Below are 26,751 nucleotides of genomic sequence, written 5' to 3'. Positions count from 1 at the left end.
AAAAGGAAGAAGTAAAACTTACTATTTGCTGATGACTTCATACTGTATGTAGAGAACCATAATGATTCCACCATAAAACCCTTAGACCTGATAAATGAATTCAGTAAAATAGCAGGATACAAAATAAATATCCAGAAATCAGTTGCATTTTTATTTACCAATAATGAACTATCAGAAAGAGAAACTAAGAAAACAATCCCATTCACAATTGCTTCAAAACAAACAAACAAACAAACAAATCCTAGTAATAAATTAAACTAAGAATGTAAAAGACCTGTACTTGGAAAATTATAAGACACTGAAGATAGAAATTGAAGAAGATTCAAATAACTGGAAGCATGTACCATGTTAAGGGATAGGAGGAAGTAACATTATTAACATGTCCATAGTACCCAAAGCATTCTATAGATTCAACTCAATTCCTATCAAGATACCAATTGCATTTTTCACAGAAGTAAAATAAATATTTTAAAAGTTTATCTAGAACCACAAAAGACCCCGAATAGCTACAAAAATCTTGAGAATGAAGAACAAAGTTGGAAGAATCACCCTACCTGATATTTATTGGAGAACTGGCGCCTTTTGTTGCTTTAGAATTATGTATCTCATTACATTTTTCTCTTTCATTTACTAATTAACGCCTCTCTTTTATGTTTATATATTTTGTTCTTCCTGGATAATAGCTGCCAAAATAAAATGGTTGATTATTATGTTCTAGGAACTGTGTGCTAAGCAGTTTTCATGCATAATTTCACTTAATTCTCATTAAAACCTTAGAAATTATTCCTATTTTTAAGATGGTAAAATTTCTGAGTGTCAGAGATGTTAAATAACTTGCCCCAGTGACCTGGAAATGCCAGAGACCAGATTAGAATTTAGGTCTTTTTGACTTCTAAATCTTATGCTTTTGACAATGCTAGACTACTTACATGTATTACTTTTATACCTTGCAACTACCTCACAAGGATAATATTACTAACTGCATTTCAAAGGTGAAACTAAGTTAACAATTTTCACACAACTAATAATAAGTGTTGGAGGGAAGTTTTCTTAGAACTAAGTGACTCCAGAACCTACACTGTTTCAATTAAATTTTATTAGAAACCACAGTCAAGTACTTTTATTTTAAACCATTTCAGCACCTTTTTGAAACAGGTAGAGACATAAATAAGTGAATATATGTAAAGCAGACAAAATAATATGTAAAGAAACATTTTCATGTGTTTCAAAGAATACTTTTTAATTAATTGCAAAAGAATTGAGTTGTGTGTGTGTAAAGTATAGAGAAGAGCAAAAAAGCAGCCACAAGATACTAGACATTACAGTCTGCTTCTATTATGCTGCCTTCCCCCTCAGAGTATAGGCATCATTAATTTTATTGTGATTTTTAAAAATAATAATTTAAAATATTATTATTGCCCTTTGGTGGTCTTAATATAGCTCACATCATAAAAGCAGGATTATATCAGTACACCTGTCCGTACTTTAATTTAGCTTACAATGGATTTTGAGGTCTAGGGAGTACAAGCTGAATTTTACAATGTTACCAAGATTACTATAAATCAGAGGTCACTGGTTAAGTATTGTCAAGGAGACAACTGCCTAATAATCTATTAGGCTTAGTCATGTGGTAGCCAAGAGCCTTGCTGCTTTTTAATTATTAGAAGAGCAGAATTGCAGAATGAGTGGCTCTTAGATACATTTGCTTTTATGATATAATTTCTTCATTTCCTTCAGTTTTGTATCAAACAGAGATGGAAATGCCCATTTGTGTGTGTTCCTGAATTGGTCAATATTTAAGTGAAACAAAAGACTTCTTGACCACTAGCTAACAAAACAGAGACTTCAAGTGATCATACATGACAAAGAATAAACTTTACAGAATTAGTTCAGAAATGATATTAAACAACAACAAATAGCAAAATCAAACTCAGGGGAAGGGGGAGAATCTAATTTTCAAAACTGCCTCAATATATTACTGAAAATGTCTATATTCATGAAAAACCATGAGACATGAAAAGAAACAAGTATTGCCCGCACAGAGGAGAAAAAGCAATCAGTAGAAATTGTCTCTAAGAAAAAACAAAAATCTCGAAAGGTCACTCAACTGGAATTCTAGATATATTGCTATTATATGTATTTGTATTTTCATATATTCTATTATAAATATGTAAATATATATATTATAGATACTATACTGCTCAAAAATTAGGGAATATTTCAAAAATGAATATGAAGTGATAAAATATCCCCTAATTTATGTGAGCAGTACAGTGGTCCCTCGTCTGTCATGGGGGTTAGGTTTCAGAACCTCCTGTGATAGGTGAAAAATCCATGAAGTAGCAAAGTTATATTTATTATTTTTATTTATTTTAAGGCTTTATAAATCTTCCCCACACTCATATAAACCTTTTCCACACTGTTATTAACCTTTCCCATACCCTTATAAACACTTCCTATGCTCTTAAATACTTTCTACATTCTTAAACCTACATAATTTTAACAACATATAAAATTCTATATGTGTACTCAACAGTGAATATACAGTAATATTCTTTTAATATGTTTTAATTAATATTTTTATATATTTTTATATTGTTTTCAATTTTTTAGGCTAGAAAATGCTTATTTTACCGCAAAAATAATTAAAATAATAAATATATAAAAATACCTATATACCGCAAAATTCTGTGATATAGTGAAAAATCCGTGACACAAAATTAGATATGTACAATTTTAAATTCCATGATACAAAGAGACTGCGAAAAGTAAACAACAATATGGTGAGGGATGACTGTATATATTACTGGATAGATTAATTTAAATCTTTCCACATCAAAAGCCTCTATCATTTAAATAGAGTTCTGTTATACTAGAATCAGCATCAGAAGACAGGAGAGATATCACTAACATACTTGAAACAAACAAGAAGAGTTATGGTAGCCTTTTATAAATACCCAAACCAACATTTTACATTCTTTCAGTCATTATATCCCAAGAAAGACATTTTATGTAGTTAAAAATATCCAGGCAAGATCAACGATATCTGTTAAAGTATGGCGGTCATATCTGTGAAAGAATTGGAGGTCAGATTGAAAAAATTCAGTTTGAAAAATGAGGCTGGAAGGAGATAGAACTAAAATCTAAATAATGATTAAATTAATGGATATAGTAAATAGAAGACTCAAGAGACTTTTATTCAAGTTTAAGAAGACAAATTGAGAATAAGCGTAAAGAAGTATTATCTCATAACACAATGTTTAAAAGTGACCAATAATAGGCACTGACTGCCCTGTTGCAGCCATATTCCAATGCATGATCATTTTTAGCAGGGTTCTTCCCAGGTAGATCTTGGGGCTTCAAGTGAGGTTAAGTTTCTCCCCTCAAAAGATAAGTACTCCTCTCTCAAAATATGATGAAAAACATAAAAATAAGGATTTTAAGTGATTAATATCTTGTAAGAAATGTTAGTGATTTAAGGGTGGGGAGGCTATATCCCTTACATTTTGAAATGGGCATTATGAGAATAACTCTTGAGTTCCAGTGAACCATTTAAGGATATCATTGTTAAAGACAATATTTTATGGCTCATTGGAGAGGAGGTTGAGATCAATTTGTTAAGTCATCTGTTTTACTTAAAAATTGACCTTCATTAAGCTGTTTTATTCTTCTGAATGGAGGTAGCATTAGATTTATTATATATTATGTTTTGATTGGACAAAGATTTCTTTAAATGCCTGAAACCAGTAAATTTTCCAGTGTTTGCTGAGGGGAAAAACCAGTGTTTCTAGTGTTGTGTTGGTGTTGGTACATGTCTTTAACACTGTTCTAAGTTCCTATTCAGGGCCTCTACATCTCTTCCCTTTTTTATTTGAGCTATTAATGGTTAAAATCTTCAATAGGTTTGGGAGGACATTTTTCTGTAGGTGGCTGTAGTTACAGTGGAAGTTGAAGGGCAAGCATAGAGAAAAACAGGTTTTCAGGGGTCATAGGCATGCCTGTATTTTGCAAGACTTCTTCAGTACACCTGGTTAGATGCTTTGAAGTGTCCGAGGTGATGCCAGGCGCTTACTGAGTGCTTGGGAGCTAGTTAGGTGCCCTCCTCTTTTTCACTATCAGTTTCTGGATCTCTGGAACTGGGTTGCTTCCTAGAGGCTGATGCCAGCTCATGATAAGGCTTCACATTCCTTGCTGGTATCCAAAGAGGACTTGTTGATGACAAAATTGTAACATACCCTCACCTCCAAGTTAGCAATTCGACCAAACTCTGCCACTAAGGGCCAACTAATACAGTCCAGTACGACACAAGAAGCTTAGACCATTGCTCAGCTGGTCTAAAATGACTCTTGGCTGTAGTAATTCAGATGAGAAAGTGTTCGAAAAACAGAGTAAAAAGGGCCTTATACAATTGTTCTTGTGGGGTGAGTCTCTCCTCCTGACTCCCCTTTTTTGTTTGTGTAGTTGTTTCTTAAAAAGGCCATTGGCTCTTTCTACAATACTTATAACTTTGGGTGAATTCCTCAAGGTCCTGATGCTCCCAAGAATGTCCCAAGGTTCCTTTCTATTTTGCTTTCAAAAGTACCTCTCTACCTTATACTTTTTATCATTAAAACCATACAATTTCTTTACAATTTCTCAGAATTCTTAATTTCCAAAAACCTTAACTTTCAGGAAGGACTAAGTAATTAGCAACTTTAGGCTAATACTTTTATGAATGTATCTCATGACCTTTAGAAACAGGTTCAAAATATTTAACAGAGATAATAGGAACTTTTTGTAAACCCTGGCAAAACAAAAATATTTTCTGTTAAGAACTTTAAAAGACACTAATTAAATTAAGCTAGTAGTAGCATCAAATGCTTTTGTTGACCCTTGGGTTAAAAAAACACATTTGGAATAGTTTTATATTTTACAGTATTATTAATAATTTCAGAGAAGGCAAGACTCTTTATTTGTCCTTTGCAGCCTTCCAGGTTGACTGAAGAGAAGGGAAGGGATAGGCTACTGAGCCTCTTGGATTTTAAAAGTTCCCACCTTCTTTTTCTTTACATTGAAGTCCTGGTATGACCCTTCCCATTTTTACAGCCTGCACAGGGTCTGGAAAGTTGTTAATTCTCCTATTGTTCCCAGGACTATAATAGTTTCCAGGCCTCCAGGAGAAGGCTTTAAGATATTTAAATGACCTGGTTTCTCTTTCTTCCTTTTTTCTGAGTTTTACTGTCTGGAAAGGGGAGTGAGATCTTTTCCCTACTTTGAATTATTAATTAGTCTTTTTTTTTCTCAGTAGAATGTTTAATATAAACAACACGAAAGCTGGTGCATGACATAATAATCAAATTCTAAATAAAGACAAAGTTCAAACAAAAGATATTTATAAACCACATCTTCTGAGACACTAGTCTTTCACCCTTTTTCATATTAATCAGTCCTGTAAATGTGACAAATCCCAAATGATGCAGGCAGAGGGTTTCCAGTACACAGAGAATAGTAAAAGTTCAGACAGGCAGACAGACAGACAGACAGACAGATGAGGCAGACAAGAGCTCTCAACCTGAACCTGACTCCTCTTTCACAGACCTGAGTACAGTCTGACATACAAACAAGACAGTTACAGTACAGGGACACGGGCATGACACAGAAATAGAACCTGAATAAACCTAATAGCAGAGTTGCTACTTGGTGCTTAACTCTGAAGACAATGAACACAGAGCACAGCAATTAGTATGGCAAGACCTTACAGAGTACAAAACAAAGAAACAAGTTTAGGATCCAAAATTCCATTTTATTTAAATTTAAATAAGTGCTCCTTACATAACCAATTTTAAAGTAACAATGCTGAGAGCATTTAAATACAGGAATGAACCTATTTTATTTAGTTCAATATTAGAGCTGACATTTTCAATATTTGCATGCAAGAACTTAATTTAAGCTTCAAAAGAGCCACATCTTGAAGGCACTGTGGCTTTTGTCTCCAGGCATTGAACTCTGTCCTTGTTCTAAGTTCCTATTCAGGGACTCTACACTGGCTTATGTGTTCTAATTTTCTGATTTCAGAGTCCCAAAGTTTAACTAAAAGTGAGAGGTTAAAGCCTTCTTAGATCTTTTCTTGAGCATGGGCAAGGTCCTATGCAGGTATGTGGCCTTCTAGAGTCACAGGAGTTGTAAGAGCTTTTCAAAGCCCCTGTGAACATGTCATTAAAAAAAAAAAAGACACCTTTTTGGTTAGTTTATTATTTGCTCCATTTGTTATCCATTGCCTCTAGTTTTGACAAAATCCTTTGGGGAAAAGGCTTTCTTTTCTTTTCTCTCCTTTTCTTTTCCTTCTATTCCCTTCCCCTTTCTTCCCCTTCCCCCTCTTTCCCTCCCCTTCCCTCCTCTTTCCTTTTTTTTTTTTTGCACTGGGTAAGCGCCAAGTCAGGTAAAATAAAGATAAGTGATGTTTTCCTTGATACCACCAGATATGTCAAAAGTGACATTTCTCTGGTAATGAAGCTTTGAAGTACTTCAAACTCCATTCTGTCCCTTCTGGTGGCTGCCAGGCTGCTGTTTCTACTGTGGTTGTGGGTTGTTGATTTTCAGAGCTACTGTGGAAATAAAGAGGGGGATGGGAATATTGCATGTAAAAATGCTGTGAAGCTTACTGTTCCTTCTGAGATTTACCCATTTTTAAAAAATAGTGTTCCCTGGTTGCTGTAAGCCTTTGTTTAGCTTCTTGACTTCTGAAAAGTTGATTCTGACTATTTTTGCTAGTTTTTCTATTGCTTTTATGAAGGAAATAATTTTTAGAGGTTCTTACTTTGCTATTTTTTGTATGTGTCACCTCCCAATGATAATACCTTCAATATCCATAATATATTATTTTTAAAGCAAGAAAATTGATATTGATATTACACTATTAAATAAATTGAAGACTTTATTAAGAATTCACATGCATTTTTTTGGTGTATAGTTCTGTGGGATTTAAAAATCATATTTATATATTGTAACTACCACCTTAATCAGGATGTAGAAATGTCCTATCACTACACAGAAACTCATTGTTGCTACTCATTTATAGTTATACATTTCCTCTACCTTAACATCTGGTAACTACTATTCTGTTTTCCAACCCTATAATTTGTTATTTTGCGAGTGTTAATAAATGGAATTATAAATGTGAATTTAATATTGACTTTTTAAAAATTCAGTATAATGTCCGTTAGATCCATTCAGGTAATTACTGTGTCAATGGTTCATATCTTTTGCTGAGTAGTATTTCATTGTGTGCATATCCTACAGCTTATTTATCAATTCACCTGCAGAAAGATGTTTTGGTTACTTTCAGTTTTTGGCTATTGTAAATACAGCTACTATGAACATTCATGTGTAGTTTATTTGTGTGTGTGTGTGTTTACATAACTTTTTATTTCTTTAAGGAAGTACCCAGAGTGTGATTGATGGATCAAATGGGAAATGTATATTTAATTTTAAAAGGAATTGCCAAAATGTTTTCCAGAATGGCTGTACCATTTTATATTACCATCAGTAGTATATGAGAGATTCAGTTACTCTGCATTCTTGTCAACACTTGGTATTTTCAGCATATTTTTTAGCCAGTTTTTTAGATATATACTGATATTATAGCTTTAATTTGAATTTTCTTAATAGCTATTGATATTGAACATCTCATGTTTGCCATTCATATATCTTCCATAGAAAATTATTTGTTCCCATCTGTTGATTTTAGAGAATTATTTTTTTAGAGTGAGAGACAGACAGGAAGGGAGAGAGATAAGAGCATCAACTTACAGTTGCATCACTTTAATTTTTTATTGATCGCTTCTCATATGTACTCTGACAGGGGCAGGGGGCTCCAGCTGAGCCAGAAACACCTTGCTTAAGCCAGTGATTTTAGGCTTCAAGCCAGCAACTTTTAGGCTCAAGGTAGTGACCATGGGGTCATGTTGATGATCCCAATCTCAAACTGGCGACCTCAGGGTTTTGAACCTGGGTCCTGAGCATCCTGAGCGTCCCAGGTCAGTGCTCTGTCCACTGTGCCACCACTGGTTAGGCTTAGAGAATTCTTTATACCTTCTGGATACAAGTTCTGGTTGCATATGTGATTTGCAACTATTTTCATCCTGTTTATGACCTGTATTTTAAAGTTCTCAACAGGGTTTTCCACAGAGCAAAAGTTTTTAATTTTGTTAAAGTTCAGTTTATTGATTTTCCTTTCATGGATCATGCTTTTGATGTTACGTCTTAGAGTTCTTTGTCTAACCTGAGTTGAAAATTTTTCTTTTAAGATTTTTTAGTTTTACATCTTATATTTATATTTATTTGACATTTTCAGCTAGATTTTGTATAAGATGTGAGGTTTAGGTCGAGATACACACACACACACATACATACAAATATACACACACATTTGCCTATGTTCCATTTGTTATTTTTGTATTTCTTTTCTTGGTTTTTCCTTTCCTGCTCTCTTGTGAGTTACTTGGACATATTTTAGTATTTTATTTTTTCTATAGTTTTTTGAATATACCTCATTTTATAGTTTTTAAGTGTTCTCAGAATATATATGTTATATGTTCACATATATACATGTAACTTATTCAATTAACATTTTACCACTTTAAGTTGACTATAGAAACATATTTTAGGTCTCTTTATCTTTTTATTTATAATATAATTGTGTTAAATTTTTCTTTATATACATTGAGAAACACAACAGTGTTATTTTTTCTTTCAGCCATTAAACATAATTTAAAGAACTCAAGAGAAGACTATTTACTTGTATAGTTCTTCTTTCTATTGTTCTTTCTCCATTCTTGATGTTCCACATTTCCTTCTTTTGTTATTTCCTTTCTGTCTCTAGAACTTCCTGTAGCCATTCTTTTAGAGCAACTCTACTGGTGACAAATTATCTTAGTTTTCCTTCAAATGTCAGTGTCTTTTATTTCACCTTTACTCTTGAAGGATATTTTCATTAGATATAGAATTCTGGGTTGACAGTTCTTTTCTTTCACCATTTCAAAAATGTTGTGTAACTTAGGTCTCCATGATTTCTGGTGAGATATCTGCTGGTATTCAAACTATTGTTTTCCTGTTCAAACCATTACTACCCCTATGTAAAACATGATTTCCCTCCGGATGCCTTCAAGATTTTCAGGATTTTTTCTTTGTATTTAGTTTTCAGAGAATTGATTATGATGTGTCTTAGCCTGGATTTCATTTGGTTTATCCTGTTAGTGGCTCACTTATTTTCTTGAATCTGTTTGTTTATGGCTTTCTCCCAATTTTGTTACATTTCTTTAACGTTCTTTCAGTCTTGTACTCTTCCCTTTTTTTCTGGGATGCTGATGAATGAATGCTAGGTTTTACAGTGTACCCCCAGCCTACCAACTCTCTAAGGTTCTGTTCAATTTTTTAGTCTTTTTTATGTTGTTCAGATTTTTAAATATGTATTAATTTATCTTCAACTCTACTCCACCCAGCCTTCCTGCTGTTATCTCTATTTTGTTATGAAGCTCATCCATATGCTGAGACTTCATATGGTTTTGTTTGAAGAGGTAATGTTTAATACAGTCTTTTTTATGATAGCTGCTTTAAAATACTTAAAATAAGTCAACATTTGTGTCATATTAGTGTTGGCATCTGCTAATTGTGTTTTTTCATTTGAATAAAGATTTTCATAGTTCTGATTATGAGAAATAATTTTTAGTTGTATCCTGGACTTTTTGTATATTATGTTATAAGACTATTCTTCCAGATTTTAAAATTATTATTATTATTATTATTTTGTATTTTTCTGAAGCTGGAAATGGGGAGAGACAGTCAGACAGACTCCCGCATGCGCCCGACCGGGATCCACCCGGCACGCCCACCAGGGCCGACACTCTGCCCACCAGGGGGCGATGCTCTGCCCCTCTGGGGCATCGCTCTGCTGCAACCAGAGCCACTCTAGCGCCTGGGGCAAAGGCCAAGGAGCCATCCCCAGCGCCCGGGCCATCTTTGCTCCAATGGAACCTTGGCTGCGGGAGGGGAAGAGAGAGACAGAGAGGAAGGAGGGGGGGTGGAGAAGCAAATGGGCACTTCTCCTGTGTGCCCTGGCTGGGAATCGAACCCGGGACTTCTGCACGCCAGGCCGATGCTCTACCGCTGAGCCAACCGGCCAGGGCCTTTAAAATTATTTTAACATGTATTCAACCCATTTAGGATTAACATGGACACGTACATTTTGCCCACATACTTGGGCTGTGGTTAAAATGCCAGTTTAGTTTTTGAAGTGTTTCTAATGTTCTTCTGTTTTGTCTTACTATGTGTTTCTAGAGGCCAATCTGAAATCTACGTGGTATTCCACATTAGAGTTAATTCTTAAAACTTTTGCTATAGTGACTCTTGTACACTTTATACACTGACATCTCATAGATCTGCCCAGGACTTCATAGGAAGATTTAGAAAATCCGTTCCTCTAGCTCCTGCCTCTCAATATTCCTTCCTCCACTCTACAATGGGGGGGGGTGTTCTGCCTCATGACTGCCTCATGGAGATGGGGGACAGGGCTCCGTCCACAGTCTGTGACTGTACCACTCAGTATGAGGAGGAAGGGATACCATCTTGTTATTGCAGGCTATATAATCTTTAGATAATGTACAACTATAATATAACATTAGACCTGTGTACATTCAATAAATATTTGTTAAAAATAATTGCATTAAGCATAGATAATTTTCACTCATTTTGTTTTATTTCCCACCATTCTACCCATCACTAAAACTGTGATATTGAAGACATAATTTAAACTATATGAGCTTTAGTTCTCAATATGTTAGATTGGGCTTTATTAGAAATGATTCTACCTTTGTATGTTGATTTGAAGATGAATACATAAATGTATAGAAGAGCACTTTGTTAGTTACTATAAAAAATTTTATCAACTTTATGCTATAAATGACCACAAAGGAAAACAAAAATGAGTTGTTCTCTTTTAAATCCATTTTATTATTTCTGTGTTAGCAGTGCAGTGGTCTAGAATGTAGCTCTTGAACTAGCACATGAGCTCTTTGAGGGCAGGATATTTTGAGTCTTGATCTGTATTGTCAGTGCCTACAACTGTGCCTGAAATATGTGTTGCTTAAAAAATTACTTGTTGATGGACAGCTTTGCTTAGTAGTTAGAAGGTGTATTATGCTCTGAAACAAACAAAACTATTTGGCCCTTTAAATACATATCTCCTCTCCACCCCAGAAAAAAAATTGTATTTGTTAATAGTTGGATGAACATGAAAGATAGCCAATGGAAGCAAGAAACATATATTAATTAGATGAAAGATTCTGACAAAACAAAAACTGAAATTCTGTTGAAATAAGTAAGATATTGCCTTTACTCCATTGGAGCAAAGGATGGCCCGGGCGCTGGGGATGGCTCCTTGGCCTCTGCCTCAGGCGCTAGAGTGTCTCTGGTCGCGACAGAGCGACGCCCCGGAGGGGCAGAGCGACGCCCCGGAGGGGCAGAGCATCGCCCCCTGGTGGGTGTACCGGGTGGATCCCGGTCGGACGCATGCGGGAGTCTGTCTGACTGCCTCCCCATTTCCAGCTTCAGAAAAAAAAATACAAAAATAAAATGCCTTTAGGAATTGCATTTGAATCCTTTACTTTCCTTGACCTCTCCACATTCTTCCCCTTAAAAAGGGCAGTATACACCATCTATTTTTGTGTGTGTATGTACAGATATGCATTGCTTAAAAATTAGAAAATACAGATAAGTATAAAAATGAAAACCATAGATATCTTTAAAACGAGGATTATAATAGTACCTTAGAGAATTGAGAGCATTCAATGAGTTACTTTTATACATTACTTAGTACAATGCCTGGTACAGAGGGAATCACTATTTATATGTTTATGTACTAAATAGAGTAAAATCCAATAAATGAATGGCATCCACTATTCATATTATACACATATACATATATTCCAGAAGTTAGATTATTCCTTCAAGAAATTTTACAGTGACAATAAGCAAAGGAGATTCAGATAATGAACCTTGTTAAACAATGAAGCAGAAACATAATATTCCCATTGTTATTTACTGATTAAATGGCAATAATCAGTTTTCAAATATAATTGAACTATTTTTTTTGTTGATTTGTAGAAATTTTTGATGTTAAGGCCTTTCTAATGTTGCAGATTTTTCTCCCATGGTGTTTCTACCTGTTATGATAGGTATCTTATGTTGTCCCTCATTAAACAAGCCTCTTTAATTTTAATGTAGTCAAATGCATAATTTTTGTTACTTCAGTGTGATATTGAAAAATCTTTATTCATTCCAAGGTGTCAGTGAGATGTTTTTCTTTATTTTATGTTAGTTTTACAGTTTTAACTTTCATATTTAGTATTTTAATCTGAGTTTTCTTTTTTAAAATGATGTGAAGTATGTTTTGTCAAACTATAACCCACAGTCCATATCTGTCTCAAGTCTGGCCAAATGTTTGTACAGCTTATGAGCAATGACTATTTTGATATTTTTAAATGGTTAAAAAAATTCAGCCTGGTCTGTGGTGGTACAGTGGCTAGAGAATCAATCTGGAACACTGGGATTGCTGGTTTGAAACCCTGGGCTTGCTTGCCTGGTCAAGGCACATATGACAAGCAATCAGTGAACAAAGTGAAGCAAAGAGTTGATACTTCTTGTCCCTCCCTTCTCTCTGTAATATCAATATTAAAATATTTTTAAAAGAAAAAAATTCAAAAGATTATAACATTTTGTGATATGTGAAAATTATATGAAATTCAGTTTTTGGTGTTTATTATTTTATAAAGCTTTATTGGAACTCAGCCATGTCCATTCATTTATGAATTGTCTATGACTGTTTTTGTGCTGAAATGACAAATTTGAGTAGCTGCAACAGATATTGAATAGCCTGCAAAGCATAAAATATTTATTATTTGGCCCATTACAAAAAATTTTTATGACTTCTGATGTAAAATAAGGAAATAATTTCACTTTCCCCTTTACAGTGAGTTAGTTTCTATGCTATTATCAACCAAAGTTGCAAAATTTCTGTTGAAAAATCAGCTGACAGTCTTATGGTAGCTCCCTTATAGGTAATTTACTGCTTTTCTCTTGCTGCTTTTAAGATTCCCTCTTATCTTTAACCTTTGGTATTTTAATTATGATGTGTCTTGGTGTGGGCCTCTTTGGGTTCGTCCTGTTTGAAACTCTCTGAGTTTCCTGGACTTGTATGTCTGTTTCCTTTACCAGGTTAGGGAAATTTTATGTCATTATTTTTTCAAATAGGCTTTCCATTTCTTGCTCTCTTTCTTCTCCTTCCAGGATCCCCAGATGTGAAAGTTGTCCCAGAGATTCCTTACACTACATTTTTAAAATTCTTTTTTCTTTTTGCATTCTGGTTGGGTGTTTTTTGCTTTCTTAGATTCCAAATTGCTGATTTGATTCTCAGCTTGATTTATTCTACTGTTGATTAGTCTTGATTTTCTGTAAATTATTCATTTCAGTTACTGTATCTTTCATTTCAGATTTTTTTATGGTGTCTATGTCCTTTTTCATGCTTTTGAAGTTCTCACTAAGGTCCTTGAGCATCCTTATGACCATTATTTTGAACTCTGTTTCTGGTAGTTTGCCTCTATTTTATTTAGTTCTTTTTCTGGAGATTGCTCCTGTTCTTTTATTTGGGACATGTTTCTTTGTCTCTACGTTTTGGATGTTTCCCTATGTTTATTTCTATTTATTAGATAGAGCTGCTGTGTCTCCCAGACTTGGGAGAGAGGCCTTGTGTTGTAGGCCCAGTAGCACAGCCTCCCCAGTCACCCATGCTGGGCACTCCAAGTGCACCCCTGTGTGGGCTGTGTGTGCTGTCTTGTAGTTGAGCCTCGATTGCTATTGGTGTCTCTGGGAGGGACTGCCCTTTCATCGATCTGCTGTAAGGACTGGCTGCAACTACAGCAGAGAAGCTGTTGTGTAGGCGTCAACCCTATGGAGGTCAGACTTACTTCAGTGGGACTCTGGTGCTCACCAAGTCCACTCGTGAGTGTGTGGAAGTGACAGGTTTATAATTCAGCATGGTCTGAAGTTGTCCATCAGGTTCACTGTCTCTGGGCCTTCTGGCAGATTCAAGATCAGCTACCTCCTGTGTCCTGCCTGGAGCCACCTGGCATGAGCTACAGAGTGATGTACATCTAGATGGCTGCTACTTGTGCTGGGCTTGGAGGTGCCCAGGAGAGGACATGCTGTGAACCAATGGTAGCTGCTGGTAGTTTGAGGCCTGGGGCCACTCAGTAAGAGATGCACTGTACTCAGAGGCCAGATGTTACTTGTTAGAGAGATTTCAGAAAAGTTTGAAGCATGGGGCAAGAGAGGCCATTTGTATGGAAAAGCCACTGGAAACTGCTTGCGTGGGCCTGCAAGTTGGGCGAGAGCTCAGGGAATCACCTGAGCAGGGCGAATAGTGTGAGCCAAGTTGATGGAGATTCAGATATGGTGCCGACCTTCTGGCTCAATCTTGATGTGTCTTCTTCTTTAAATCCCTAGTTATAGGCCTTCCATTCAGGTAGCTTTCAGGTGGTTCTATGTGATGGTTGTTGTGTAGTTTAGCTGTAATTTTGTTGTGATTGTGGGAGGATTCAATACTATGTTTACCTATGCTGTCATCATGACTGGAAGTGTGAGTTAAATATTTTGGTCCACACTTTTACAGATGAATTATAAAATGACAATTTTATAACTTTCCAAACAGTGAACACTGGAGCTGTAATAGTCAAACCCCAGTCTGCTTGACTCCAAAGCCAGTACTATTCCATATAACGTTAAATTGGGAGATCATATTGTTTCTTTCTTAACGTTCAGCATGTCAAATCAAATCTCTCATCATCCTCATTTTCTTTGAGAGTGTCTCATAGATGGAATACAGACAGTGTCTTTTTTTATTCCTTTTAAGGTGTTCTGAAAGCCCCATTATTCTGAGTTTTCTCATATGTTGTGACAGTAGGTTCCTTTATCAACCGTCCTGTTTGGAATAAATAGCCTATGCTATTGCCAGTGTGATTTATTGCTGCTACTTCCTTTCTTTATGTTTTGGGTGATTTTATCATAAAAGGATATAAAGTGTTTTAGACATGTGCAAATGCCTGAGTGACTACAGCAGTTCACCTAGCTGCTTGGCTAACTGCCTGGGGACAGTGCTCCATTTGATAACAGAAAAGAGGAGATAGGAGGACAAATTAGGTTTCTCAGACAAGATCCCTATACCGAACCTCATCAGTATTTCTCCTCTAATGACCCCCACAGAGACTTGCCAAAAGATATCAAAGGATCAGAGAACACACATATAAGCTTTATTTCTGTTCTTTGAGCAATTCTAAGTTTTTGTGATGAAGGCAGACAGACTTGTGCAGCTGAACAGGTGGTGTTAATTGTGAATCCCTTTTCTTAGGGACTTTGAAAATGGATTTCATATCTACACGTGAAAGATTGTTTAATCTTTAAACTGTCTAAAGCATAGGGTACACTGGCTGGTTTCTTCTCTTTTAAACCTGATAGTATCCTTAAAATATTTTATGTATTTAATATGGGAAACTGTAATTGTATTACAGAAAATTTGGAAAATATAGGAAGAATAAAATAACCCACAAACTTGCCACTCTAATAGAAAAATGAATAATATTTTTATGTATTTTGTCCTTGTCTTTTAAAAATATTATGTATTAAAAACCCACCTTAGAACTAATATTTCAGATACTATTTTTTTTTGTATTTTTCTGAAATGAGAAACAGGGAGGCAGAGAGACAGACTCCTACATGCACCTGGCCAGGATGCAACTGGCATGCCCATCAGGGGGCGATGCTCTGCCCATCTGAGCCGTTGCTCTATTGCAACTGGAACCATTCTAGTGCCTGAGGTGGAGGCTATGGAGCCATCTTCCGCGCCTGGGCCAACTTTGCTCCAGTGGAGCCTTGGCTTTGGGAGAGGAAGAGAGACATAGAGGAAAAAGAGAGAGGGAAAGGTGGAGAAGCAAATGGGTGCTTCTCCTGTGTGCCTTGGCCGGGAATCGAACCCAGGACCTCCACACACCGGGCCAATGCCCTACCACTGAGTCAACTGGCCAGACCTGTCAGATACTATCTTAACATCTATTTTGGACTTGAGATTATATGATTTATAGTGGTGATGCGAAGGAATTTAAAAATGTGTATGTTTGTGTCATTGCATATATTTGTATTAATTAGCTATAGATATCTTTCTTAAGTGAGAGGAGGGGAGATAGACTCCCGCATGTACCCTGACCAGACCCCACCCTACAACTTTCGTCTAGAGGCGATGCTCGAATCAGCTGAGCTATCTGGCTGACGCTCTATCCACTGAGCCAAATGGCCGGGGCCTATAGATACCTTTCTAACATGGACTGATAAAAATATATTTGAGTAACTAGTGAAAGAAGTTTGGGAAAGGATATGAAAAAAAGATTATAGTTTTTAAATGATACACTCAATATTTAATTGCTTATATGAATATAAAAGAATTAAAAATCATTTTGTCTTGAATTTACATTCTATTGTGGATTGTCATATATATATTTAATTTGGAAAAACTTTAAGCTTGCAGTTTCTAAGCAAACACCATCTGACAGTGAAGAAACATCTTTGGTGTCAAAGGGAAAACAATTTGGCATTGTAAAGTTGCCACAGATCCATATAATCCAGATTAATTATATAACCTTTGTCAGTTAACTGTAATATGAAAAGGACTTCTGCACTCATTGACAACCACTTTATTGAGTGACAGTTTGACAAATGGTCTCTTCCATTATTCATAAACATAGTGACTCATTTTCATAGGCAAATGTAATGGCAGAATTTAGGGGCTATAGTTTTTTCTAAAACAGGAATATGTTTACTATAAGTAAAATGCAAAATTATCAGTGCATTTAAAGATGTACACAACTGTTAAACATTTGACACTGTATAGCTAATTATGTGATTGATACTAGAAATGTTTATACATTCCTCCTGAATGTGTCCAGATATTTACATATATACCTTGTGGCAGAAAGTGGTCAGTTTTTTTTGTGTATTCTTCCTATTTTTGTAGTTTTATTTACTTCAATCATTATATTTTGCCTTCTCCAATCAAAAAAGAACCATCCATAAACCTTATACTCTAACTGGTAAATGTGTTTTCACACTGCACAGTTTAGCAATTCTGAAACTATTAAACATATATAACAGGTTTGAACAATAAATAAATAAATTATAGATGATAAGAACCAGATTTCACATTGTCAGAGAGAAGTTAACAGATACACAGAAAGAGGAGGCTAGAATGAAACCTGCCTGCAGTGCTGGATTTAAAATCAAAAGCATTAGTCTAAAGTCATGGATATTTACTTATTATAGATAAAGATGATAGATGACACATGAAAGACAGATGAACAGATAGATGTGTTGTCCACATGGTCTAGTGTATATACATATACATATATTTCCACATTTTGATCACTGAAAGGACCTAAAAATAGTAACACTTCAGTAGCAATGAACACACCTAGCACCATATCTTGGTTTCTAAATACTACTTTCCAATCAAAGGAATCAAGACTAATTGCAGAAATGGTTAATTTTGGGGTAGGCAAGAAAAATATAAGATGAGTCTGGTGCCTGCCGAGCTCTGCTTTTGGATATGCCACTTAGTAAGCTAATTGGATCCAGCTCTGATGTTGTCTGAAGCCAGCCACTGGATGTGTTGGTTTTTGGGCCTCTTGGGAGTGACTCTGGTTCAGGCCAATGTCAGATGCTGTCTGTAACTGACCCTAGGCAACTTGTATGGGGCTACAAAGCAGTCCGTAGCTTATGGCTGCCTCTACTTGCCCTAGGTATGCACTGGAAGGGTCATGGAGTGTACCAAGGCCTGCTCTTACCAGCACTGGTCACAGGGGCTGGTCGACAAATTTCCCAAGGAGCCCTGTGATCTGCCTCTGCCTGCCTCCACCTGCCTGCTGCCTGTTATTCTCAGTCACTCAGAGAGCTTCTGGCTGTCCTCAGGTTGCACGAGATAGGTTCTCAGTGAGCCACTAGGTAAGAGAGAGTGGTGTTTACCAGATTGTTACATGTTGAAACTCAGTGACACTATTGGGTCTGAGACCACTCATCAGATGTACTAGAGCAGCGGTTCTCAACCTGTGGGTCGCGACCCCGGCGGGGGTCGAACGACCAAAACTCAGGGGTCGCCTAAAGCCATCGGAAAGACATATTTTATTTAAAAATGTATTGTATTCTGGAAATGCTGAGGTCGCTGGTTCGAAACCCTGGGCTTGCCTGGTCAAGGCACATATGGGAGTTGATGCTTCCAGCTCCAACCCCCTTCTCTCTCTCTCTCTCTCTCTCTCTCTCTCTCTCTCTCTCTCTCCTCTCTAAAAATGAATAAAGAAAAAAAGGAAAAAAATGTATTGTATAATAAATATGTATTTTCCGATGGCTTTAGGCAATCCCTGTGTTTTGGTCGTTCGACCCCCGCCGGGGTCGCGACCCACAGGTTGAGAACCGCTGTACTAGAGTATACCAAGTCTAGCTGTCACCTGCTGGATGTTTGCATACCTTTGTGTTGGGGCAGTGTCTTGGAGTCATCACGATGTGGCCAGCAGAATTTATCAGGCCCTAATAGACCAAGATTTAGCTGTGTGAGGGGAGGACTCTGCACTGTTTGGGCACGAGAGGGAAAAATTTCTCCTGTCCTAAAGCCACATAATTCATTCTTTCCCAAAGTCTTACAGAAGCTCCATCTAAGCAATGTGGGATCAGTGGGAGTCAGGAGAGGGGGACATACTGGTCTGGCTTGGGGGGAGACAGTGGGTATCACCCTTGCTTTAGAGCCACAAAACTCAGTCTGTCCCAGATTCTGCCCAGACCTCAGCAAGGTGGAGCCACCAAGAGTGGGGAGGGTTGGCCCAATGGGAGCCAGGAGGGTAGGGCTAGAAGATCTCCCTTGAGTGGGGGAGGCACCAGTTAGGTTCATGAAAATGCCCCTCGACACCCTCCCCAGAACCACAAAGCCCAGACTTTTCTCACATGACCCAAGTCCTGTCTGCCCTCCTTCCACCAGAGCTCTGGGTTAGTTGCTGCAAATGAAATTTTGTGCGTTTTAAGAGGGTGCCTGTGTCTCTAGCTGATTCTCACCTCTGCTTGGTGGACCTAATCCCTGCTCATTTTCACAGCCACATGTTAAGTGGGTGCCTCTTTCCAGCTCTGGTGCTCTGGGCTGTGGAGCCCGGCCTGGGGTTGAGACCCCACGATTCTCAGTGCAGTTGAGTTAATAATCCTTCTGGAATATGTGAATCCCTCTGGATCATATGGGAACAGAGCTAGCCCTTTTTGTATCTCCGCCCTTCCTACCAGTCTCGATGGGGCTTTTTCTGTAAATTCTTAGATATAAAACTTCTTTTCAGCTAGCCTTTTCAGTTGGTTATTCAGACTGATTGCTCTATATTTTAGTTTTAATTCCAACTTGGTCCTGGAAGGAAGTCAGTGTAAGTTCTGCCTACTCCACCACCATCTTGGGTCTCTCAAGATTTCATTCTTTTTAATGTCTGAGTAATATTCCATTGCATACATATATCACCACTTTTTTATCCACTTGTTTAGTGATAGACACTTGGGTTGCTTCTGTATCTTCACTATTGTAAATAAGTTTGCAGTGAACATAGGAGTGCATATATATTTTTTCAAATTAGTATTTTGAGTTTCTTCGAATATATACCCAGAAGTGGAATTGCTGATCATATGACAGGTACATTTTTAATATTTTGAGGAACCTCCACACTATTTTCCATAGTAGCTGCACTAATCTCCATTCCTACTAACAGTGCACAAGGGTTCCATTTTCTACACATCCTCACCATCACTTTTTTAAATTAAGTTTATTGGGGTGACATTGGTTAAAAGATCAGATCGGTTGCCAACACTTGTTGTTTGTTAATTTATTGATGATAGCCACTCTTGCATGTGTGAGGTGATAGCTCATTGGGTTTTAATTTTTGTTTCTCTGGTGATTAGTGATGTTGAGCATCTTTTCATATGTCTGTTGGTCACCTGTATGTCATCTTTGGAAAAGTGTCTGTTGAGGTCCTCTGCTCACTTTTTAAATTGTTTTTTTTTTTTTGTTTTTTTTTGGTGTTGAGTTGTCTGAGTTCTTTATACATGTTGAATATTAACCCCAAATGAATGTTTTAGTGGTGATAATAGCCTCTTATTCAGTAGATTGTCTTTTTGTTTTGTTGATGGTCTCCTTTGCTGTGCAAAAGCTTTTTAGTTTGATGTAATCTCATTTGTTTGTTTTTTCTTTCGTTTCCCTTGTCTGAGGAAATATGTTGAAAAAAATATTGCAAAAGGAAATAAATAAATGGCAGAGATTTTTCTGCCTATATTTTCTTCTAAAGTTTTATGCTTTCAAGTCTTTCATTTAAGTCTTTAATCTGTTTCAAATTTATTCTTGTAAGATAGTGTAAGAAGGTTGTCTAGTTTTGTTTTTTTTATTTTTATTTTTTTTAGTGAGAGAGAGAGAGACAGACAGGAAGGGAGAGAGATGAGAAGCATCAACTCATTGTTGCGGTACCTTAGTTATTCATTGATTGCTTTCTCATATGTGCCTTGACTGGCAGGCACCAAGTGAGCCATTGACCCCTTGCTCAAGCCAGTGACCTGGGGCTAACGCCAGTGACCATGGGGTAATTAATATCTGTGATCCCACACTCAAGCCAGTAACCCCGTGCTCAAGCTGGTTGAACCTGTGCTCAAGCTGGATGAGCCTGTGCTCAGCTGACAATATCAGGGTTTTGTGTCTGGGTCCTCAGTGCCCCATATCAGTGCTCTATCCACTGTGCCACTACCTGGTCAGGCTAGTTTTAGCTATCTATCTGTTTGTCTGTCTATCTATTTTCATGTATCTGTCCAATTTCCCCCAGGCCATTTATTGAATAGAGACTGTCTACTTTTGTTTGTATGTTCTTGCTTCCTTTTTTCTAAATTAATTGACCATAGAGGGGTAGGTTTATTTCTGGGCTTTCGATTGTGTTTCATTTATATATCTGTTTTTTATGCCAGTATCATGCTATTTTGATTATTATAGCCTTTTAGTATTGTTTGATATCAGGTAATGTGATATCTTCAACTATTTCATCATTGCTGTGCTTTTTGGGGGTATTTTGGTTTCATACAAATTTTGAAATTTTTTCTAGTTCTATGAGAAATGCCATTGGTATCCTGTTAGGAATTGTGTTGAATCTATAGATTCCTTTGGATATATGGTCATTTTAAGTGTGTTAATTCCTCCCATTTGTGAGCTTGATGAATGCTTTTATTTATTTGCATCATCTTAGATTTCTTTCTTCAGTGTATTAGAATTTTTTGACTATAGTCTTTTACTTTATTGTTTAGATTTATTCCTAGGTATTTTATTTTATTTTTTAAGCAATTGTAAATGTGACTATTATTTTAGTTTTTCTTTCTGATAGTTTATTATTGGTGTATAAAATGCAGTGTCTTTCTGAATATTTATTTTGTATTCTGCTACTTTACTGAGTTCATTTATCAGTTTTAGTAGTTTTTTGAAGGAATCTTTAGGGTTCTCTATAGCATCGTGACATTTGCAAATAATTTAAGTTTTCTTCCTTTTCAATTGGATACCTTTTATTTCTTGTTTGATTGTTGTGTCTAGGACTTCCTGTACAGTACTATGTTAAATAGGAGTAGAAAAGGTGGACATCCTATCTTTTTTCTGGTCTTAAGGGAAATGCTTTTAGTTTTTCCTCTGAGTATTCTGGTAGCTGTGAGTTTGTCATATATGGCGTTTAATATGTCAAGGTATGCTTTCAGTATTCCCTCTTTACTGAGTTTTTATCATAAATGGGTGCTGGATTTATTCAAATGTTTTTCTGCATCTATAGTTATGATCATTTAAATTTTATTTATTTTATTTATGTGGTAATCATACTAATTGATTTGTGGATATTGAACCATTATTGCATTTCAGGAATAAATTCTACTTGGTCATGGTGTATATGATCTTTTTAATGTATTGCTGAATTTGGTTTGGCAATAATTTGTAAAGTTATTTTCTTTTTCACTTATGTGCTATTGATTCTTAGCATTTTCTTTTCATTCTGTCTTATACTTTACATCTCTTGGCTCACATTGCCTGTCTCTTGAATATTGTTTCTATTAGAACCCTTAACATATTAACACTAATTATTTTTTCCAATTAGATTGGGAAAATGCTACATCTTTGTCATCTTTGAGTCTTTGAATCTGATTGTTATGTCTGTTCAGATTACAAGTGTTTCCCCCCCCCCTTTTAAAATGCCTTGTATTTTTTGTTACAGAATGTAGATTGCTAGCACTTTTGAGTCAGGTTTTATATTTATTTGGCTAGGATTTAGGTTGTGGCTACCTTTGGTGTAGCTGTGGTCTCAGAGGCTACAATTTCTTGTGTTACCCTTATATCTACCTATATATCTATTTTTAAGATTTTATTTCTTGATTTTAGAAAGAGGAATGGGAGAGGGGGGGAGAGAGAGAGAGAGAGAGAGAAAGAGAGAAAGAGAAAAGTGGTGGGGAGGAGTGGAAAGTATAAATTCATATTTGTTGCTTCTTGCATGTGCCTTGACCAGGCAAGCCAAGGTTTCTAACTGGGGACCTCAGCGTTTCAGGTTGCTGCTTTATCCACTGCTCCACCACAGGTCAGGCTTATCCTTATATATATTTTTTTAATTTTTAAAATTAAGGTAAAATGTAGAAACATAAAACATACCATCTTAACCACATTTAAGTGCGCAGACTAGGGATATTAAATACATTCATAATGTGTTGTAGTAGTGCCATCAATATCAAGAATGTTTTTCATGTTGTAAAATTATAGCTGTATATCCATTAAAAAATAACTCCTCATATTCCCCTTCCATTTATCTTGGAACCTATTTTTCTACTCTCTGTTCTCTGATTTCCAACTTCTCTAAGTAGCTCATGTACATGGAATAATAAAGTATTTGTCTTTTTGTGAGTGGCTTATTTTACTTAGCGTAATGTCCTTAAGTTTCATCATGTTGTAGCATATGTCAGAATTTCATTTTTTAAGGCTGCACAATATTTCCTTGTATGCGTATATCACATTTTGCTTACCCATTTATCGTTGATTGACTGGGGGTGTGTCTATTTTGTAGCTATTGTGAATAATACTGCTATCAACATAGTGTACAGATATCTCCTTGTGGCCCTGCTTTCATTCCTTTAATAATTCAACTCCTTAAATATACCTTAAATTATATAGCCATAAGTGAAATTGCTGGCTCATATGGCAATTTTTAATTTTTTGAGGATCCACTATAATGTTATCCATGGCAACCGGACCTTTTTTTTTATTTTTTATTTTTTTTAACCAACAGTGCACAAGGGTTTTAATTACTCCATATCCTTATTAATATTTTTTTTTATAGTTGCCAGCCTGATTACTGGGTGTGAGGTACTACCCCACAGTAGTTTTGATTTTCATTTCTAATTTGAATGTCTAATTTAAAATTTCTAATTTGAATGTCTAATTTCTAATTTGACCATTTAATAAATTTTTATAATTTTATTTAGAAAATTAATGGGGTGACATTAATCAATAATAGTACATAGGTTTCAGGGGAACATTTTTAGAGCATTTGAACTGTTGATTAGGTTGTTCACCCATCACCCAAAGTCAAATCATTTTTTGTCACTGTATATTTGTCCCTCTTTACTCCCCTTCCCCCCCACTCACAACTGCCTTGTATCAATGTGATAAAACTTCACTTTTATCTATGACCATGAGTCTTATTTTTATATCCCACCTATGTGTGAAATCATATAGTGCTTAGCTTTTTCTAATTTACTTATTTCATTTATAATGTTCTCAAGGTCCATTTTTGAATTGCTTTTTTTGTTCAGTTATAGAAATTTTTATATGATAATCACTTATCTATTAGATATGATTACTCCCTTTTCTGTGGCTTACATGTTTTTGATGCACAAAATTTAAAAAATTTTGTAAAGTTCAATTTGTTTATTTTATAGCCTGTGCTTTTCATGGTATATACAAGAAATCACTGCCAAATCAAATGTTGTATGGCTTTAGTCCTATTTTATTTTCTAATAATTTTATAACTTTAGGTCCTACATTTATGTCTTTGATTGATTTTGAGTTCATTTTTTTGCATACAGTGTTATGTAGGGGTTCAACTTTATTCTTTTGCACATGGATATTTAGTTTTCCCACTTGTTGAAAAGACTGTTCTTTCCCCATGGAATAGTCTTGGAACCCTTGTCAAAAAACATTTTACTTATATGTGGGGGTTCACTTTTGGGCTCTATGTTCTATTGCGTTTGTTGGTGTCCTTCTTGACACCAATACCACACTGGTTACTAGAGCTTTATAATAAGTGTTGGAATCAGGACGTGTGTGTCCTCCAGCTTTGTTCCATCTTTTCCAGATTGCTTTGGCTGTTTGGAGTCCTTTGAGATTTCATATGAATTTAGGATGGGATATTGTATTTTTGCAAAAAACATCATTGGGATTTTGATAGGAATTGAATCTGTAGATCTTTTTGGTTACTATTTGAATATTTGTAGTTTTCTTATAGTGTCTTTGGCTTTTGTATGGTAATGGTGGCCTCAGAATGGGTTAGGAAATGTTTCTTCCTCTTGAATATTTAGGGAAAGTGAAAGAATTATTGTTATTAGTTTATCTTTAAATGCTTGGTAGAATTTTCCAGTGAAGACATCAGTTTTAAGGCTTTTCTTTGTCAGGAAATTCAGTGGTTTTTGTTATTTTTTGTTATTGTTGTTTTTTTGTGATAGAGACAAAGAGAAAGACAGAGAAAGGGACAGACAGGGACAGACAGGCAGGAAGGGAGAAAGATGAGAAGCATCAATTCTTCATTGTGGTTCTGTAGTTGTTCATTGATTGCTTTCTCATATGTGCCTTGACCGGGGGGCTACAGCAGAGCAAGTGACCCCTTGGTCAAGCCAGGGACCTTGGGCTCAAGCCAGCGACCTCGGGCTTCTAGCCAGTGACCTTAGGTCTCAAGTCGACGACCTTTGCACTCAAGCTAGCGACCGTAGGGTCATGTCTATGATCCCACACTCAGGCCAGTGACCCTGCGCTCAAGCTGGTGAGCCTGTGCTCAAGCTGGAAGAGCCTGCACTCAAGCTGGTGACTCAGGGTTTGTTCAAAAGTTTATCCTCAGAGCTCCAGTCCGACACTTGTCTATCCACTGTGTCACTGCCTGATCAGGTTGTCAGGAATTTTTTTTTTTTTGTATTTTTTCGAACCTGGAAATGGGGAGGCAGTCAGACAGACTCCCGCATGCGTCCGACCGGGATCCACCCAGAATGCCCACCAGGGGGCGATGCTCTGCCCACCAGGGGGCGATGCTCTGCCGCAACCAGAGTCATTCTAGTGCCTGAGGCAGAGGCCATAGAGCCATCCTCAGCGCCCAGGCCAACTTTGCTCCAGTGGAGCCTTGGCTGTGGGAGGGGAAGAGAGAGACAGAGAGGAAGGAGAGGGGGAGGGGTGGAGAAGCAGATGGGCGCTTCTCCTGTGTGCCCTGGCCGGCAATTGAACCCGGGACTCCTGCACGCCAGTCTGACGCTCTACCACTGAGCGAACCAGGCAGGGCAGGAAATTCCTGATTAATGATTCAATCTTCTTACTTGTTACAGCTCTATTGAGATTTTCTGTTTCTTTCTGATTTCTTTGTCTTTGTGGGTTTTGTGTATCTAGAAATTTGTCTATTTAATATATGTTGTCTAACTTGTTGACATATAATTATTTATAGTACTTTCATTTTTATTTCTGTAGAATTATAGTAATGTTCCCATATTTACTTATGATTTTAGTAATTTGAATCTTCTCTTTTTTTCTGAATTTATCTAATTGTTCGTCAATTTAGTTGATCTTTTCAAAGAACCAACTTTTAGTTTCATTGATATTTCTCTATTGGTTTTCTCTTTTCTATTTCATTTATTTCTGTTCTAATCTTTATTTCTTCCTTCTGCTCTTCTGCTGGGTTTGGATTCCCCCCCCCTCCGGCCTCCGATTTATTGATTTTAAAGATAAGTTGTTGTTTAAAATCTTTTTTTTTCTTTTTTCTTTTCTTTTTCTTTTTTAGTGAGAGAAACAAGAAGGGAGAGAGATGAGAAGCATCAACTTGTTGTTGCAGCACTTTAGTTATTCATTGATTACTTTCTCATATGAGTCTTGACCAGAGAGCTCCAGCTGAACCAGTGACCCCATGCTCAAGCCAGTGACCTTGGGCTCAAGATAGTGACCATGGGGTTGTACCTATGATCTCACGCTCAAGCCAGCGACCCTGCTCTCAAGCTGGATGAGACCATACTCAAGCCAGATGAGCCTGCACTCAGACTGGCGACCTCAGGGTTTTGAACCTGGGTCCTCAGTACCCCAGGCTGTGCTCTATCCACTGTATCACTGCACTGCCTAGTCAGGCTGAAACCTTTTTTGTTCCTTAATGTGTTATAGCTATAAATTTCTTGCTTAGTATTTCTTTAGTTATATCCCCTGAGTTTTGGTAGACTTATTTTTATTTTTATTATTTTTTCTTTAAATGATAAGCAGGGAGGCAGATAGACAGACTCCTACATGCACCCCCACGGGGATCCACCTGGCAAGCCCCCCTACTTGGTGATGCTCTGTCCATATGGGGCCATTGCTCCACTGCT

General features: G+C 36.6%; 1 protein-coding gene across 38 annotated transcripts in view; it reads left to right on the top strand.

The window, feature by feature from the left end:
- The window catches only part of RIMS2 (regulating synaptic membrane exocytosis 2), a 653,442-nt gene that overhangs the window by 57,220 nt on the left and 569,471 nt on the right, over positions 1–26,751 (top strand). The window lies entirely within an intron of this gene.

Source organism: Saccopteryx bilineata, chromosome 3 (assembly GCF_036850765.1).
Source record: "Saccopteryx bilineata isolate mSacBil1 chromosome 3, mSacBil1_pri_phased_curated, whole genome shotgun sequence".
NCBI classification, from domain to species: Eukaryota; Metazoa; Chordata; class Mammalia; order Chiroptera; family Emballonuridae; genus Saccopteryx; species Saccopteryx bilineata.
The sequence above is the reverse complement of the archived record's forward strand: the minus strand, read 5'-3'. Positions and strand labels throughout refer to the sequence as shown.